Raw genomic sequence first — 20,271 nt, forward strand, 5'->3', positions numbered from 1 at the left:
TGCCACTAAATAAAATTCTAGGGGTAAAACTATGCAATTTAATGATCTGAATGAGTTTTCCCCAAATATTCAGTTCTATATCAAGGTCAACTGCTATAGAAAATATATGAGTGTTTTCACACCTAATTCAGCTCTACTATGCAAAACACATATGGGAAAACCATCCAACGGAAAATATCCCATGCTTGCCCCCATTAAAAATGGATCACTACATTGGAAGATGTGAGTCCCTTCTCAGAACTCTGAGGATAAAGAGAGCTTAATTAATGGCACAAGAGGTGTGGAAATATTGCTGTGTGATGGGAAACACATGGAATTTTCAACGGTGCAACTGAAGCTTTGGCAGAGGTTTGCCATGTGCCCTGCCAGCAATCCCTTCTTCTGTTCGTGCAGATTCTGCCAGCTGGAAAGCACAGGCTGTGCTGTCTTTCCCCCAAGCAGTGGAAGTGGCTCCTCTGTGAGACACCCATACGAGCTCACACGAGTCAACCTTGCCTGCCTTCCAAGAAATCCATAATCCAGTGCATTGAAAGTGCTTAAAAGCAACACCCACGATGGTAGCAACAGGAATTGGTTATTAATTTATCTAAGTGTCTTTAACTTCTGTTTTGCTCACCAGGAAAACAGACCTACTCACCAGCGTTGTAGAAGACTTTTGTAATCTAAGCATTTTACTACTGGGTGGGTAATTTTTAATCAATAGTTTTCTCCAAATATATTCATTTTTCTTTCGGATTTTGATTGCCATTGTTTTGTGTCTTTCTTAAGATACTTTCTTGAGTATTCTTTGTAGTACAATATTTCCAGGAAACTTCTAATATGTTAACTCTGTTAATTCCTTTGTCTTATGTTATTACCTTATAATAATTTAGATTTACAGAAAAAAAAAGCAGAAGAAGTTTAGAGACAACATCTATAATTCCAAGTTCTTGCCTGGTCAATATCTAGTAGTAACAAAATCCATTTGTCCCAGTGAATTAGCACAGTTACATTCTTACTAAATAAAGCTCACTCCTTCTCCTTAGTCTCTCAATTTTTATCCACACCTGTTTTTTGTTTGTTTGTTTTTTTTTTTTTGTCCCAAGTCTGGTTTAGAATATTGCATAAGATTTAGGCAGAAAGTCTTCTTAGTCTGATTTTGGCATTGACAGTTTCTTATATTTTCCTTGGATTGGGGGCCACCTTGGTTGGCACTGGTTAGGCATTTTGTAGACAAACAATCCCTTGAGTGGAAGAATATGATGGCCCTCTTACAAGTAGGTAGTAGTTAGATTATAGGGGGGAAAAGCATAATGATAAAGAACACCTTTTGCATGTCATGTCTAGAACACATGTCATCAACCTGAGTATGCATTGCCCATAACTTTGTTCACATGGCTAAGGAAGTATTTGTTGGCTTTTTCACAAAACGCTTACATTTTTCCCTCCCTTCTCATACTCATTGTATGACTTTTCTTGGGGAAATGGGAGCACACTTCGATCAACTCCAGAGATGGTGTGAGAACACAAAGACAATGACATCTATGCCTTGTTTGACAAGCCATTAAGTTCTAGCAACAAGATGACTGAATCACTGAAAAGTTCATGGTTTACCTCATGGTAGCTCTGCCCCTGACCAACCTGCTCAATTTACAAGCAGTTTAGTGCTCAAAAAACATTGAAAGGAGGCCTTGGGAGGCTTGTGACTCTCTAAGCTTGCTGAATTTAAAAGTACTGTTAGCTTCTTCCATCACATGAGGTTCCCACTCTCTCCAAGAGTGAGCATGACAGTGGGAATGATATCTTTATTAGACAACATGCAGCTATACGGAAGCAATTCAACCTATAATATCCACATGCAAAAAGAATGAGTATACTGTTTCTTTTAAGGAGAGACTACATTAATTGCTTGAAATTATTTTACTTGAAGAATTTTCTTATGTATATGTTCATGTATTTCATCTGTTATATCAATATGCATGTGGAGATATTTATTTTATACATGGTTAATTTTATATTTTCACATTTCATAATATATATTTGATGCTCTATCTGATTGGGTTCATCTACATTTGATTGAGCTCTACTCCAATTTAAGTCAATTTATTTTGTTGCTTAAATTGCATGAGCTCAGACAATGGAGAGGTCTTTTAACTGATTCTTCTGTTTCTTTAAGACAATGACAACATATCTGCTGTTTTTTAGTAGTTTTTCCTTCCTAGCATTACAAGATGCTCCAGGATCATTTGTAAATCCCTGTCACATGTCTGGAATCCATATTTTAAAAGAAGTTTTAACTTTTTATGCAAAAATCAACAGTAGAGCCGGGCGGTGGTGGCGCACACCTTTAATCCCAGCACTCGGGAAGCAGAGCCAGGCGGATCTCTGTGAGTTTGAGGCCAGCCTGGGCTCCCAAGTGAGTTCCAGGAGAGGCGCAAAGCTACAGAGAGAAACCCTGTCTTAAAAAACCAAAAAAAAAAAAAAAAAATCAACAGTAACAAACACCACTCTGGTACTAAATAAACTTGTTAATACATGAAACATAGATGAAAATTGCCACATTTATGTGTACATACATGTGAAACCTACCTTTGTATACTTGTGTGAATCTGTATTTACTTAAACTGAAGTACACTGTGATGTCTTCAATTGTAATTCATTGCAAGGATGATAATAAACTCCACAATTTGTGTATTTGCCACCATTCGCTCAACAGTGAGAAACTTGGCATTAATGATCCCATACCCATTTACCTACTGTTCAGCTTTAATATGTGAGCATTTTGACTTCATTTTTATTAACCCATACACTTTACCAACTAAGTTACAATTCAAATGAATGCGTTCTCAGTTTCACTGCCCCTTTAGACGTATAGATGACATTCATTTACAAAAATACGTAAGCAACTTTTCAAGCAGTCCCTTCTGTGAGATTGAGGAAGCTAAGATGTTTCTAATTCAGCCATATCTTCTGTGAAATTCAACATTTTACATTGCAGTCCTCTGACCTCTCATGTCATATACATGATATATCAATGATCACTGTTTTGTCCTTAAGCTTTGTAGGTTATTATAAGGCACTGTGGAATGTTAATATCATCACAATATAACACAGAATAATTTCCCCATACCAACAATCATCTTTGTATTATCAATTTAAAGCCTTCCTCACCCTTGGCAACAAGTGATATGTTTTGTGATCTAATACCTTATTTGTTCAAATGTATAAGTGGATTCTTACAGCATGAAGTTAAATTGACTGTTCTCAAAAATGTAACATGAAATTCCAATTTACCTGTGCCTTTGTGTGACTCATTACCTTTTATCATTGAATGTTAGCTTACTTTAGGGATACACCAAAAGTTATTAATTCATCAACTTATTGAAAGATACCTTGTTGCTTACCATTTTAGGCAGTTAGAGAAAAGCTGCAAAAATATTCACATAAAAGCTTTGTGAATACCTATTTTTCCAAATATGGTGAACACAGATCTATGTATAACTATGAGATTGAAAAGACACTATATTTAAAGAAACTTCTGAACTATCTCAAAGATTTTATGCCATGTTATATCCTCATTATCAATACATAAATATGCCTATGTATCCTCTGCCATTCAAAATCTCATGAAGGTCTATTGTGGTAGCTCAATATCATTTTCCAATTATTTCCATGATATGTTCTCTAATATATTTGTACATGCTTCTATCTTTTACTTTCTTTAGACGCCTGCTAATGTTTATAAATTTTTTAATTAGGTGATTCTTTTCTTTTGGCTGAGTTTTAGAAGTTTGTAAAATTCCATTTGAGCTCTGTTTGTTTGTTTTTCTGGGACAGATTCTCACTGTGTAGTCATGACTGGCCTGGAACTCTCTCTGCATCTTAGACTGGCCTTGAACTTGCATACTTCTCATTTTTGCCTCTATAATATAAACATAGATATTAAAACCCTTCTTGGTATCTCTTAAAATTGTATCATATCTAGATTTTCTTCTTTTGTGTGTGTGTGTTGAAAGTTTCTTATTTTTTCCTTCATTTTTCTTTATTAAGAAATTTTCTACTCACTCCACATACTATCCACAGATCCCCCGTCCTCCCTCCTCCCACCCCCACCCCTCTTTACCAAGCAACCCTGCATTCCTACATCCCCCAAATCGAGGTCTCCCATGGGGAGTCAGCAGAGCCCAGCACACTGAGCCTAGGCAGGTCCAAGCCCCTTCCCACTGCACCAAGTGTTAAGACATTGTCTTCTCTTAACTTTGGTGCTTAGACATATTTGTTGAAATGCAACAGGTTGTGTTCAATTACTATAACTGGGTACATGGACCTTTAGTATTTTTGAATCTATCCAACTAACGAGTAGAATGCATATGCCATTTGGTGGAATGGCTGAGGCCTCATATTCCTCTAAAGATGTTTTCATGTTCTTTACATTTGTTTTATCTAGACTTTCCTTGGCCTACAAAGAATATGGACCTCTTATAGTTATTTCATTTTAACATGTTTTTAATATAGTGAGTTCCTACTGGTGTAATTATAAGGTGCTGAACTTGGGGCACATTGAAGAAATATCGAATTAAATCTCTATTTTTTATGTACATGTATATTATGAGCATGGCCATATCAAGAATTTATACAACTGAAGACCATCATTTCTTCAATTAACATCTCTGGCTACAGCATTTACAATCTATTTTGCTAATATATTTATATTTGACTATTTTTACTGTTTTCATTTTAGGGCACACAAAGAAGGAAGCAGAAAGTGGGAATGGAAAAAGTGGATTTCAGTTACCTTGAATAATGCTACAGCAAAGTACTCTTAATCTACCACCCAGAGTAGATATTTTAAATGATGAGAGATTTTGCATAAGAATTCAGTATAAGTTTCCACTCCTCACATTGCCAACACAGCAAAATCATGAAATCTTTTGTGAATCTTAGCTTTGGGGAGCTGATATGTTCCTACAATGGCAGATTTCAAAACAGCAGAACTCCTAATTTCAGTAGCTTCTTGTTTTCAAGATAATCCTCAGTCACACTACTACAATTTGTAAGCATTACAGAATAAGCATACTTATGGATTTATGGCTCTAAAAACTTCTTCCAAAGAGTTGTGAATCCAAACTGTTTCTCTGGATCTACCCATTTCTCCAGATTTGGGGTTTGCATTTTGCCCTGAAAATTCTAAACAGATGAGTACAAAATAAGCAGTTGGTTTTCAATTTGTTGATCCTTTTCTGGCTGTGAGATAAGGAGGGACAACTTCCAAATCTTTCACAGTTTGAAGCTGAACTCTCTCTTATCCTCATTTTAACTAATGTTAAACAAGTGCTAGCACATGGTTTTCCCTTACATATGTTATATCTAAACTAGTAATTTTATTTATATTGACTTACCAAGTATAACTTACATTTACATCTCCATTACTTTCTCACTATGGGATCTAATTTGTATATCACCTGTCTATCTAAAGGATATTTAATATATATGTATATATACTTGTTTATATGAGTATATATACACATATTTATTGATTTGTATATATCATATGCACATATATTTGTATGTTTATTTATTTGTTTATATATGTGTAAAAATAAAACATATATGTATACATATGAAATCCTGGAGATACTGATTACTTCTAAAAATATAATCTAGGTCTTCCATTTCTACCTTTTCTCAAAAGATGCTTATTTTCATCTTTACTCTTTGTGTTAAACAGAACAGACATACACACACACACACACTCACAATTTATGTTAAGGGCCTGTATAATATTTACACTGGTCTCATTCATAATACTATCTGTAGCTGGAGAGCTTCTCTCCAGCTCCCACCAAGCCCCTGCAGTCCCACAGCCCATTTATAAAATAAACACAGGCTGGGCAGTGGTGGCGCACGCCTTTAATCCCAGCACTCGGGAGGCAGAGCCAGGAGGATCTCTGTGAGTTCGAGGCCAGCCTGGGCTACCAAGTGAGTTCCAGGAAAAGGCGCAAAGCTACACAGAGAAACCCTGTCTCGAAAAACCAAAAAATAAATAAATAAATAAATAAATAAATAAATAAATAAATAAATAAATATAAAATAAAATAAAATAAAATAAACACACAGATGCTTATTTTATTTAAACTGTTTGGCCTAATGGCTCAGGCTTCTTGCTAGCTGTTCTTATATCTTAAATTAACCCATTTCTATTAATCTATACCTTGTCATGTGGCTTGTGGCTTACCAGTATCTTAACATCTTCTCATGGCGGCAGCTGGCAGCGTCCCTCTGCCTGAGCCTTCTACTTCTCAGAATTCTCTTCTGTTTGTCCGGCCTATACTTCCTGCCTGGCTACTGGCCAATCAGCATTTTATTTATACAGAGCAATATCCACAGCAATTCTCTTTATTTTTAGCAGTTGCTCATAATTGTGTATATACTGGAACAATTGAAAGGGATATATAAAATATAATATAAGATTGTAATTTTCTACATTTAATAGAATCTAAAATTATATGCAATACAAATTTTAAATACATTGCATTTAAAATGAAGAACCAAAAATGAAAAAATTCTAAGTGAATTCAAACACAAAAACTTCCTTCAGAATTTATTGGCAAAATTGCCTGCACCCGTGTTATACTTGATTTAATTTTTAAAACGATTAACCTTTTAAACTATCCCATTTCTTTTTATAATATTTTTAATTCTTTGAAAATTTCATACAATTTATTTCTATCATAGTCATTCCCTTCTCTCAAATATTTCTCTTAAGCCCATGGAGTCCAGTTTTTGTTATTCAACACTTCTGTATATGGGACTGGCATTCAGATGTGGTGGATAGTCCACGTGTCACACCTTCGAAGCAAAATGACTTTCCCTCTGTCATCAACTATCAAATGCCAATAGCTCTTCTGCTAGGCATAGGATTTTGTGTCCTCCACTATGCTGAACTTTTTCAGGTTTGAGCTTGTGAAGGTCTTGTATATGCTGTCAGAGGCATATAATGTCAGCTTCTTGAATCATTTTAATGGTACTCATTTGTCTTAAAATAGAATCAAGGGTTTGGGGCTGTAGATAAGGAAAGGTATGCTTGTGGTGGCAGTATTTCAGAGTACAAAGGATATCTATCCTGTATATACTACAAAGCTCTATTTCAAAATCAAATCTAAAGAGAATGGCTCTCAATGTAAGAATAAAGTAATTGTAAGGAGTTCTTGGAATGTAGATGTTCTATTTTTCATCATTGTAACAAACTACCTGTAAAATGTTACAATAATTTTTGTCTGAATCTATTGCTATAGTCCTGTTGTGAGGCAGACTTTGATAGAGGTGACATGGTGTGGTGGAGAAGCCTACACACTTCATGGTAGTCAGGAACAGAGAAAAATCCTCTTAATTCACAAGTCCTGAGAGCACCATTATTTGAGGAACAAAACTTCAACAAATGAAACATTGGAGTTGGGAGGTGGTAAGGGTATGTTTTATATCAAACCTTAACAAGAATTAAGCTTATAAAATTCCTATCATGACTAAGAGAATGTTATGTAATTTTCTCATTTATATGTCCCCATAACTATAGGAAGAAATCTCAGGGGTCTAAGAAGACTTCCTTGCACATTTCCAATACAGGAATTAGATTTCAAAACAAAAACAACCTTAGTGATATTCTCAAATAATTTTAAGTACAGTCACACCATCGTTTAGAACTAGTCTGAATTCTGTTTACTCAAGGACTTAATGAACCTAAAAATATCCATGGGTTCATCAAATTATCCTTCTATAAGTAATGACAACTAGTTATTATTGGTGAACTGCCCCACAGTTTTGATGTTACCTCTTCAATGATCTATCATAGCACCATAAAATGGAATAATTAAATATTAATTAAATGGAAATAGTGTCATCTGTGGACACCATTCCCATAGTGATGGTATTCTACACATATAATTTAGCCCTAAAACTGCATAAAAGGTAATTAGCCTGTCTAAGAAACAAATGAATCTTTCTAAAATAAATATATGCATCTCATATACATCACATGATTTAAATGCATCTGCAAAATGTGATCTTAATATTGAAAATTCAGGCAAAATGCCATAAAACAGAACCTTATACAAATCAAATAAGTACTGTCAGACATATTTGAAGTGGGAAGTCATGGATACTATGGTTGGCACAAGTGGGAACAAGAGTAAACAAAGTTGAACACTCTTGTCCCCATGACGAGGCATAAAAGATGACTTGTAGTTTGATGCAGAGAGTATCGAAGCCTGCCAGGTGAATGCAGATATATGAGGCATTGTGAAATTGCACTCATATATTTTTCCATGCCTGTGATTATTTGCTGATTTACTGTTGTCAAACTCTGGTGCTCATTCATTTAATCACAAGTCCCTTCACAACATAATTTAAGGTGATCACTCATGAGAATCTGGGTTGTGCCAGGAGCCCAGGAAACCACAGTGAATTAGTGCTCTTGTGGATTCCTTAAGGAGCAATGAATTTTTCTCCTCAAATGGATCCAACAGGAAAATGAAGCTGGAAGCCATGTGTGCTTGCAGAATTCCAAACAGCAAGATACATTTGGCAGAGTGGACAGAATTTCTCCTCTAGAGAATCCTGGGACTAGAATCAGTGGGTCATGGAACTCAATAGACAACCAAGTAATTGCAAGCCTGTGGCCAGAGCTTGGGCAGAGGGTGTCTGTCTGCCTGTGTAAAGGTTTCAGGCATTAGATCTATCTGCAAGCCACTGTGTGCTTCAAAAAGAATTTAAAATTGACTCTCACAAAACAATGAGTTCCAACTACTCGTGAGTTTGAATATACAAGCTACCTGTTACCAAAATATTTCATGAAGAAATCAGAGCTTGAGACTCTTTTTCTGATATTTATGGTATGGGGAATGATCGTGGTTGTAAAAACCTTAGAATGTAGCATACAACATTTTAGATGTATTTTTATAAAGAAGCCATATTGCTTAATTGTTTTATGACTGACCATCTCCAGGTAAACAATACTTATTAACCAATGCAAAAACAAAAATATATCATTTCCATTTGCTTTTCTGCCAACTCTTAAAACATACATTTTTTTGGAATATGGCTCAATGGTAGAACACCTGTCTAACAGAGTTTTTTTTTAAAAAAAAATTATTGAAAATTCCTTAGTTTATCACTTAAGAAAGAATATTGCAAAATCTAAAATCCACAGAATATTTGCAAGGTGCTGAGTGTGCACATTTGCAGTCACCCTCTGTATGTAATTGCAAGTCTTAACATATGCTTTTTGATGTTTGTGAGTAGATGGATCGATATACTAAGGGAATGCTGTATGCTTTCTTCATGGAACTAACTATTCTTATTTTATCATCTAAGAATATGAAGACAGGATTTATTTTCTCCAGCTCAATGAGCCATTGATGCATTAAATGTTATAATATGTGCAAAATAATTTAATGACTTCTCAGTACTTATTAGTCATTATTTTATGGTAAATTTCACATTGTTCTTTCAAACAGCTTGCTTAACCTTTACCACTGCAACCGTGTATTTAGCTCTTCTTTCTCTCCATCTCTCTTGCCTCCCTTCTTTTTTGCATCTTAGTTCAGAATGCATTTCTTTAAATCTTTATAAATATCCAATTCTTCCCAATCCAGGGTTTTAACATCACACACGGACTCTGCTTTCAACTTAAAACTGCCCAACAACATACCATTTATTTTCCCATAGTTATTCTTCATTCATGCTTTCAGTCAGATTTTGAAGCTCAGTTTGTTAGTCTTTCTTAAACCCCAAGGATTTTATATATGACTCATGTAGTGCACTTTCATATCACCATATCACTGACAATAAAATAAGTAATTGTGCTATTATTTTTTATCACGTGCATTGTTTATTTTTACACACGTGCATGTACACATGCCACAATGCATGTGTGGGAAGTCAGAAGACAACTTGTGGGAGTCAGTTGTCTCTTTCAACTTCTTCTCTTTAGGTTCAGGGATCAAACTCAGGACATAAGACTTGGAATCAAGTACCTTACCTGCTGAATAATCCTCTGGGCCCCACTGGAGTGTGTGTGTGTGTGTGTGTGTGTGTGTGTGTGTGTGTGTGTGTGTGTGTGTGTTTCCATAAAAGATCTAAAACATAAGACAAAATTGTGAGCCTTTAATCACATATCTATTGCCAGCAAAACAGACACAAAGTGACTGCCATATAAACAATCATTCAATGTATGAATGAATAAAAATGAAGACAAATTAACTGTTTAGCAAGAATGGTCTAGCATATATCCAAATCCTAATTTGAGAATATGAAACTCATAGACTTTCAAAGTGTTTGAGAGCTACAAAGCCAATATTTCAGGCAAATTTTATTTTGATTAAAAAGAACATTCTTCACTCTGACAATATTTAAAGACTGTTTTGGATTGCAAGCGGCACTCATAGCTTTCATTTTAATGTCATCGAAAAACACCTCGCTTCCCTGATTGGTACTTTTCCCAGTACTTTTAATATTTGTCACTTTAATGGGCATCTGCCTATATTTTGTCAGCTGTGTTTATCTCTCTGAAGAACAATTTCTGATATATTCTGTGCATTTTATTTCCATTAACATCTTCCAATTGAAATATCTCCTTATTTATGATGACTCTGACTCCTCATTTACTCTTTCAATTTTTCTCCCATAAAAGCTCAGGAAAATCTATATTTTCCATTTTAGAACATATTTTATCTATTTAAGTAAAAATTCCCTTCTATATCTCCCATAGAAAGCAACAGATTTCCCTTTTTTACCCCTCCTGCATGTGAAGTTCTGTTTTGCCTCAAATTCTTTTGCCAAAAGTGTTGTGAAGATCTATTTTGGCTTCTTTTGAAATGACAAAATGTCCTTAACCTTTCTGAGGTATATTTTGGCAGAATTAATATTTCACAAATTCTATTTATTTACTCATGCAGTATGTGTTGGGGGGTCAAAGGACATTGTGTAAGAGTCATTTCTCTCCTTTTCCATGTGGGTCCTGGGAATGGAACTAAGGCCAATAGTCATGGAGAGAAAGTCCTTTAGCCACTGAAGCATCTGGGTGGCCCTCTTTTATTGAGTTTAACTTGATAATATTTGTTACGAAAGTTGGGAATTGTTGTTTGCCCTTACGTGCACAAAGTAACCCATTGAGAGACTTCATGAACCATTTCCATTTGCGACTCCTTTTTATCTGAGAAAAGTTTATACATTCCTGGAAATATAGATACATAAAAATATATATGCAAATAAAATATGTACAGATATTAAGTCATCAAGGATTTTATTTTAAGACAATCCTTGTGCATAACATACAATTTATCATATATTAAAAACAGAAGCAAATTTGCAAACCATTGAAATGTGCAGTTTTACATAAAAAATTAAATATTGGCTAAATATTTTATACTACAGAATGTACACCATCAGTGTTGATCAATATTTTGATTTTGTAATTATTAATATGTAGAACACTGTTTGCATAAACAAGACAAAAATGATAGAAGTATGTTTAGGGTTGTTTCAGAAACTGTTGGAAATCTTGTCTTAAACATAAGTCAAAGGTCATTTAATGATTTTTGTAATGAAACTCGAGTCAACAACCCAAGCAGCAGTTTAAACCACCAAACATTCTAATAAAATGTAATCCAAGGTAAAATTAAATTGAAATGCATATGATGGAGAATGATTCTGGGGAAATTAAACCATTATGTTCCTCTAAGAACAGAAAAAACTGTATGTACAGTAAAAGAAATCCTGAAGTCATACACTACCATATTTCTATATTTGAGCTAAGAGTTCTTGGAGGGTAGATTCTAACTGTACACTGTAGCATGATGCATGTTCAATGTGAGGTGTGTGTTTGGTGTGTTCAGAACCATACTACAGTGAAATCACCCAACTAACAGTAGCAAGTGCTAACAGTAACACTTCAGGTTAATTACACATTAATTTTGAATTCATTTTTTGGTCATCATGCACTCAGAAACTTTTATTATTGTCATTTTTTGTGATTCTCCTCACACAGTCGGTTAAGTGACTTCATATAACCTGGAAACACACACAATCCACGTAACAAAGACTCACATTGTGCTTCCCCATGGGAGCTTGCTTTAAGTGTCTAGGTGTAGTAAATATAAAGACAGGGACTCTATTGAGAAATTACCTGGAAGACTCTTGCTACAGGGTAGAATATGCATGCAATTTCAAAAACAATTTTAATACTGTGTCATTTTAGCCATGCTGAAAATGAAACCTCTTCCAAATGACAATGAAATCTCCCACAGTTATTAGAATGAATTCATCAAAAATTCTACTACTGGATGCTGAATAATGGTGAAGACTTTCTGGATAATTACTAAAAGATGTAGTTAAGAAAAAGGTTAGCTGATATTCATATTAATGTGCAAAATATACATTTTATTTATATGTATATTCTAAATCTATTTATTTATATGTATATTAAAAAACCATAAGAGTATAGGAAAAATGACTTAATTTGTCAATGTAACCACACTAAGACTTAATGTACAAATTTTAAAACAAAGAAGTACATATTCTCCAATAAATAATACTGCCTATATGAGATTTTTATCTCTTTTACTTTGAACATTATCTTGTGCCACTTATCTTATGAGAATTATAACAGAAGTATGAAGCAAAAATTTGTCAGTTTCCCCAAATTTATTTGCATGCAATGTCTCACCTCTCACCTATACCATTTTTTTTTAATTTGAGAGACTTTCTCCAATTATTTTTATACCTTCCTAAATTCTACAAAAAAAAAAAAAAACACATACTCTTCACTGTTGAAAGAAATGTTGTACTAAAGTCGGTTGGCAAACATGGCAGGGCATGTTTACTTCAGTTGTAAAGTTAGTATGGGCACACGATTTCTGTTAGGTGATGAATGCTTTGTACATGGTGAATACAAGTCATTACACCTTCATCATTTCTAGGTACAGTTCTAAACACTTTAACAGGTACTTGTTGTAGGAGCTTCCAAAGAATTTCCAACTTTCTCACAATCTGTATATAAAGCCAAACAGAGCCAGTAAAATTAATTTTAAGAGTATTTAACTCAGTGTCTTCATATTCTATCATTTAACTACATAACCAGTATAAAATTATTCAGCTTTCTGTGTAAGTACTGGAAAACTAATGAATAGTGTACATTTGTATTATATTTCAATCTGAACTAGCCACAGTTTAAATGCCAAAATGCCACATACGTTTGTTGTTGACTGAGTTGGACAACAAACAAGTTTAAGTGAAAGAAGCTCAATGGAGTTGAAAAAGTAAACTATTTCTAAATTTGAAAACTGAAACGATTATAATTTTATGACACTTTCTGAAGAATTACTGTTTTTAATGTGTAGTTTTAATTATCATGTTGCTTCAATTCAGTTCATGAGACATGACATAAGTAGTTTATCTTGAATATTCACAAACGTATATTTTGTTCTTCATTATATCACTCCTTAGATATTTAAAATATCTCATTATTAAAAAAAACACTTCACTCTCTTATTTTGCAATTATTTTGTGTTACAGAAACATCAGAACCTTTGGCAGTAAAATACCAAAATATTAGTTTCAAAGGCAATCTAAAGTCATTGTGGAATTAACTACAGTATGTTTAGATCTTTAACTAAAACTAAACTGTCAAGTAAACAACATTAATATCTCTAGTGGCCTGTGACTATTTTACTAGAATTTGCTTAATACTGAGAATGAAGAAATACACAGCCTTTTCAAATTAATTAAAGGATAAATAATTTTAAAACAACAAGAAAAATAGTAAAACATATTGAATTGTTGTTCAGGTTATTTTTACTAAGTTAAACAACTTGGCATGATTTGTATCAGCTAATACCAAAAATTTCTCTTGTCCTCATTTTTCTCAATTATAAGTAATGTTTATAATCACCTGATAGGACTACTGAGGGAAAAGATCTGTGTCTAGCACACATATTTGAATTTATCCATTATACAAACATCTACATTTGTCTAAAATTTATCATTCTTCTATATCAAGTAGAGAGACATGGAATTTAGTAGTAGTAGTAGTAGTAGTAGTAGTAGTAGTAGTAATAGTAGTAGTATTTGTAAATGGACTTCCACACCTAAGGCTTAGGGAATATTGTGGAAAGGGGAGTGAAAAGACTGTAAGAACCAGAGGATCACGAAGTTTGCTGTGAGAATGTGTCACCTAGGAATGTCAGAAGCTATACCCATTAAGACTAAGCAGATTATATTTAGGAATACACAATTATAAGATTACACACACACACACACACACACACACACACACACACACGCAGGCAACAACAGTTATTACAAAGAAAGCAGGAATTTGATTAAGAGTGAAGAAGGGTGCATGGGAGGCTTCAAAGGAAAGAAAAGAAAGGGAGAAATGTAATTATAACTTCAAAAAAAGTAACTGAAAGATTAAAGACCGAGTTCAGAATGCCCCTATATGTGCTTTGCCATTTTTGTTTGATTTTCTTTTGACACAAAACAATTGTGCTTCCTTATAGGTTATAGCATTATGTTTTATACATTCACACGTTATATAATAATTGAATCAGAGTAGTTATACCCATTATCTCAAATATTTACCATTCTTTTGTGCTTACACCATTCAAATTCCTCTCTAGTAGCCTTCGCTGGGTTAATTGTGTACTAGAACTTGGAAGAGTCTATCTAGACCATGAATACTCCAATCTGTTTCCTTCTTCCTCTTCTTCTTCTTTCTAACCTTCTGAGCCTTTGGCAAACATTCTTCTCTCCACTACCTGAAAATCAACTAACTGTTTTATGCCATATATGTAAATGAAACCACACATTGTTATATGTTTTTCTGCATACACTGCCCTTTCTGAAGATACGTACATAACCATTTTCTTTGTTAAGCAATCCCACCACTGGGCACATCATTTAAAAGGAATCATTATACATAAGAGCTGCCCGAGTTCTCACATACAATGTTCACAATAGAGAATCAACCCAAATGTCTAACAATTAATGGATTGCATTTTTCTTTTTCAAGATTTTTTTCTTTTATTACTATGATTATAATATAATTGTATTCTTGATCCCTTTCGTTTGTTCCCCCAAACCTTCCTTTATCCTCCTCCTTGCTCTCTTTCAAAATCATTGCAACTTTTCTCAGTAATAGTTGGTACTTACATATATACGTATTGCAAAGTATATGAACACTACCTGCTCAGTCTGTATAAAGTTACTTGTATGTATTTTCTCAGGGCTGATCATTTTGGGGAGATTGTGTCTTCCAGTAATGTCAGAAGACACATCCGAAATGTCTGACCTACATGACTGCCTTAAATGAGCTGGACAAGGACAGCAATGATAGACATAATAATGTGGACAGGAAACTCCACAAGCCATCAACCCTATGCAAAGAACTATAGGCAAATAAGAAATGCTGAGAAAGGAAAAAATAGTCTTGCCCAGAGAACACAGCAATTGGAATGGATTTTTGTTGTTTGTCTTGTTTTGTATTTGTTTCTGTTTTTTTTTTTTTCTCCAGAATACAGGAGATATTCCCAAATTTTTTCTCTGCACTTGCTTTAAATTATAAGAAAATGATGACTCTTTGTAGACTGGTAGGTGCTATTTGTGATGTAGATTTACTATAATGATACCACATACTGCTTTTATATATGAAAATATCTTTACAGTAGAATGACTGTGAAAACTTAGCTTTTCCATTGAGAAAAGATTTAGCCTCTTGACCTTCTTTCTCTGTCCTTGATTTTCCTTCAACTAGATATCCTGAGTTAGGAAGGCATGTATATAGTTCAGGCCCAAGAACATACCCGTGACACTGAGTCAACTTCCCTAAATCAGCTTTTCTTTTTTGCAGTATCTGGTAGTGTACAAATGGGCTGAAACACATGGTCCATACAGATTTGTATTAAAGTCACAGTCAAAATTTTCTGCCAACATACTCTATGTGTTTCTCTGTTTCTGGATTGTTGTAGGCCTCTCTGCTGATCTCACTTGTGGAAATAGGAGTATACCGAGAAAAATAATATCAACTTTTTAAATAGGTTTGAGTTTAGTTTAATGAAAAATATTGGATCGAATATTCACCTTTTAAAGGCTATTTCAATCATGATTTTTTTATTGAAGTTGTATCTACTTGCAAAGCTTGTTGTAAACGTTCTTTCTGTGTATACAGAGAACAATGGGAAACCTGAGCTCTCATCTGTATATATTTACAGTATCCACTCAATTTGCATTAATAAAGATTTAACAGTAGCAAATTAATTTGTGAGGTGACTTGAGTGGAAGTCTATAAATGAGCCCTGGAGAGCTATTGTGAAACCACTGAGTACAGGAACTGCATTTAGTGTGAGTTGTGTCTGGGAAAGTTCAGCAGCAATGCCTGCTCTGTGAATGGTGTGAGCTTTGCCTTTTAGTGCAATGTCACTACAAAAAGAAGAAAAGACAAGGTCCCTGAGTCATAATGACACATCTCATTGATGAATCAAAGAGCAGTCCTAACATGATCTTCCTGTCCTTCATTCATAATGCCTATAAGTTTTTAATGCCCATCTATTATGTGCTTGTCTATGCTTTAGTTTCTGGAGACACAGTAAAGTCCAAACATGCTGTGTCCATATTCACACTGAATTTATATTAATTTTAAAACTGGTATTTTATATATTAAATCTTCTATTGCAACTGCCACAAAACAGAAATAAACAGGTCCTGCAATAATGTAACATTGGGGAGGGGCTATAGTTTTGATTGGATTGAGATTAAAACTTTACTGAGAAAGATTTGAATGATGTTAAGAAGACAGAAGAGCACAGAAGAAATGTGGGTATCAGATTAGCAGCAGAATATCCACAAGATAACCAGGGTGGGAGAGTCTGTACACGAATTAATCCAGTGATAAGATACCATTTCACCTATGGCGTAGAGTTGAACTTTTTAGTGAAAATCCAAAAGAAGGTATTTTTTCTAAAATTCTTTTGTTGATTTTATCTCTTCTGTGATATGTTGAATGTCTTTTTGAACAGACATGAATGAAAAGAAGGTGAAATTCAGGTCTTGAATTGGTGTAATAGCAAATGAATGTTGTAAAAGATTTCGAAAGCTAATGGGCCAAACACATAAGGAACAGGATGTGGAGAGGCAAGGAAAGAAAGGAAAAAACGTTAGCTCTGGGTATTATAATGTGAGCAGTTAAAGAAGTGGCAGGGCATTTATTGTCTATAGACAGGGAAGGAGGTGCTTGGAGAATAGAAATCGAATGCTGCTTACATATATTGATTTTATGATAACTATTTCATTCCCCCTTCCTCTTGGATAACTAAGTTCGGAGTTCATCAAAGAAGGGAGTCATAAAAGATACAGAACTTTGACAGGAGTCTTAGTCACTAGAGAAATACACATTGTTTGATAATCAGTGTTACTTGCCTGTAATTAGTTGCATGAGTAACACTGAGAATGGAGATGAGTAAGTACTGAGCTGTTTGCCGGCTGTAGGGGCTGCTAGCACAACTATGAATCTCACACTTCCCAGTGAATAGTATAGAAATTAACAGGGTCTCTTCTATGTAAACTGTCTTCTTAAATCTACATGATGCAGACTGCCATGCCATGTTCTGGTTCAAGACATGCCAGTTCCTTGGTGAGTTCCATGAGATACTTCATATAAAGACAGGCCAATCCTACCATCATGGGAAACATCCTGAAATCCACATATGAATGATTTCCTATTTTTGTAACTCTCAACAATTATCAGAGGTAACATCTAGAAGCCTATGAAAGAAATCATGAAAAATGAATATTATTTATTGGCAATTAACATCACCAAAAGCTGGCAAGACAGTTTTTCTGAACTGTGCTAGAACGAGATAGTCTGACAAATCTGTGTTTCCTTTAGTGATTCAGCACAATGGCACCATACTAATGGTTGATTCTCAGAACGCTGGCTTTTTTCAGGGTTTGCAATGTGCTTGGTCTCTTTAAAGAACAAAGTTAAAGATGTGTCTCACTTCACAATACTTGTCTTCACACACTATCCCTTGGCCAATGATAATGACGGCTCAAAGCAAGGCCCTGGCTCTTAGAACAATAGAAATTTTTCTGTTTATTTCAGATGATCAGCTTGCCACATATATTTATAGTCATAATTTGTTCTTAATAATAAAAAATCTCCCACATGAGTAGGTATTCCAGCTGCTCACCCACATTTTATGGCTGTGGTCTTGTCTTGGGAAGATCAGGTAGCTGGGTCATCACAAGTGTGCTAATGAAAGTTTCTCTGGGCTCCAGACTTCACACATACCTATTACACTTTACTCTTCACTTCTATGGGGAGAGGCAGGAACCATAGACAGTATTTTCCTATTATCATCCTAACTTTTCAGCTCTACTGAGAACCCACTCAAAACTATCGCTAGTCATATAGAGGAGACTAGAAAAAAATTCAAATATAGTTTCAAACATGTTTTGAGAAAAATATTGGAAAAGTAATAATAACAACAACAAACAATGAATGGGATTTGTTGTGGAGTCAACTTTTTAAAGGACTTTTGTGTTTCATTTTGTTCTCTGTGTATGGTATTTATTCAACTTGTATTCTAACCAGACTCTAAGCAAGGAAATCTGTGAGGTCTTCAATGTTGATTGCACTTTTTTTTTTTTTTTTTTTTTTTGGTGCTGGGGGTTGAATTTGGGCCCTACACATCCATACAAAGTAAGTATGCTGCCATTGATCTTGTTCCAATCACTGTTGTATCTCTCTTGTTTCAGCTCCCACATCTGATGAGTACAAGATAAATATAAATTAATCCCCCATTCCTTAAAAGCAAACAGCAAGTCCCATTTCTGTTATTATTAGAATCAGGAGCACATGTGAACAGCACATTAAAAATCACACCCCAATACAACAACTGACAGTCAGTGACAATCTAATTGCATTTCTGCCATCCCAGAGAAGCTATTTGTTGTCACTTATAATGATGCTACAAATTAACTATCAACTGGAAAGAGACAGTTTTAGATGCAACCTCTTCACAATTTAAAGCAGGTCTTTGGTACTGAACACATTACTGGAACAGCAAAGTGTTCCTAGAAAGCAAATACGGCTCTCCTTTTTGCTATGTGCCACATGTTATAACCAAAAGGGGAATTGCAAGGTGGCCTGTGAACCACTGGAGCACCAACCGAGGGAAAGCACTGGTGACATTACTGAATAGTCTCTGTATTGCTAATAGCTTCCTGTGTATGAAGTGGAGCAGGAGGCATGGGTAGAATTATAAATGGAGCCTCTCAACATTACTCAGTTGCTCATTTCACATGCTGCATGGAAGGGCTCCAGTAAGGAGCACGGACTTGTAAGATACATCACTTTAATTCTGATCTGTCCTTTTTTGCAGTTGATGGCTTCATGATGTAGGCAGCAGCCAAGTGTGGTTTTGTAAATTTAAATTAATTGAAATAAAATAAAATGGAAACAAATGAGATACACAGTTACATAAAAACCATAGTTACGAGAAACCATAGTTATGGTTTTATGTCATGTGCTCAGACACACAGCACACATCTGCCAATCAGAGAAAGTTCTGATGAAGAGCACTATTTTAAACAGTCGCTTTCACTTTCATGGCTACATAGTAATCCAACCAACCTCCACTGCACTAGATCATAAGCCTCTGTTTCCCCTCTAATTGCCTTTCCTATTAACACTTCTGAACTCAGATACCTGGCACAACATCAGAACTTAAAACAGACTATAGTTTCCTCTTGTACAACCAATTTTTAAGGGTCTTTCTGTATATTGGAATAAAATACAAGCTTTTTGCCTCTTTCCACCAAATTTCATATAACATGGCTCATATTTTGTTGTTTGAATTTTAAATGGTCTTACGATAAAAACCTCAGAGTCAGACATTGGGGTGAAAGCTGAAAGATCAGAGTAGCAGAGCAAGCCACAGCCAACCTCACCTTGCCAACTCCCCAGTCGATCTGTTTCCTCAGGCTGAAAGCCTCTGAGGCCTTACCTGAAAGGGTCTCAGCTGAACTGCTTTAATTCCTGATTCTTCATGCCTTATGTACCTTTCTCCACCCTGCCGTCACTTCCTGTGACTAAAGGCATGTGTGCTTCCCAATACTGGGATTAAAGATGTGTGCCATCATCACTGCCTGGCTCTGTTTCCAGTATGGCCTTGAACTCAGAGATCCAGATGGATCTCCGCCTCCTGAGTGATAGGATTAAGGGTGAGTGCCACCACT

Source organism: Peromyscus eremicus, chromosome 5, assembly GCF_949786415.1.
Source record: "Peromyscus eremicus chromosome 5, PerEre_H2_v1, whole genome shotgun sequence".
In the NCBI taxonomy this organism is placed as follows: domain Eukaryota; kingdom Metazoa; phylum Chordata; class Mammalia; order Rodentia; family Cricetidae; genus Peromyscus; species Peromyscus eremicus.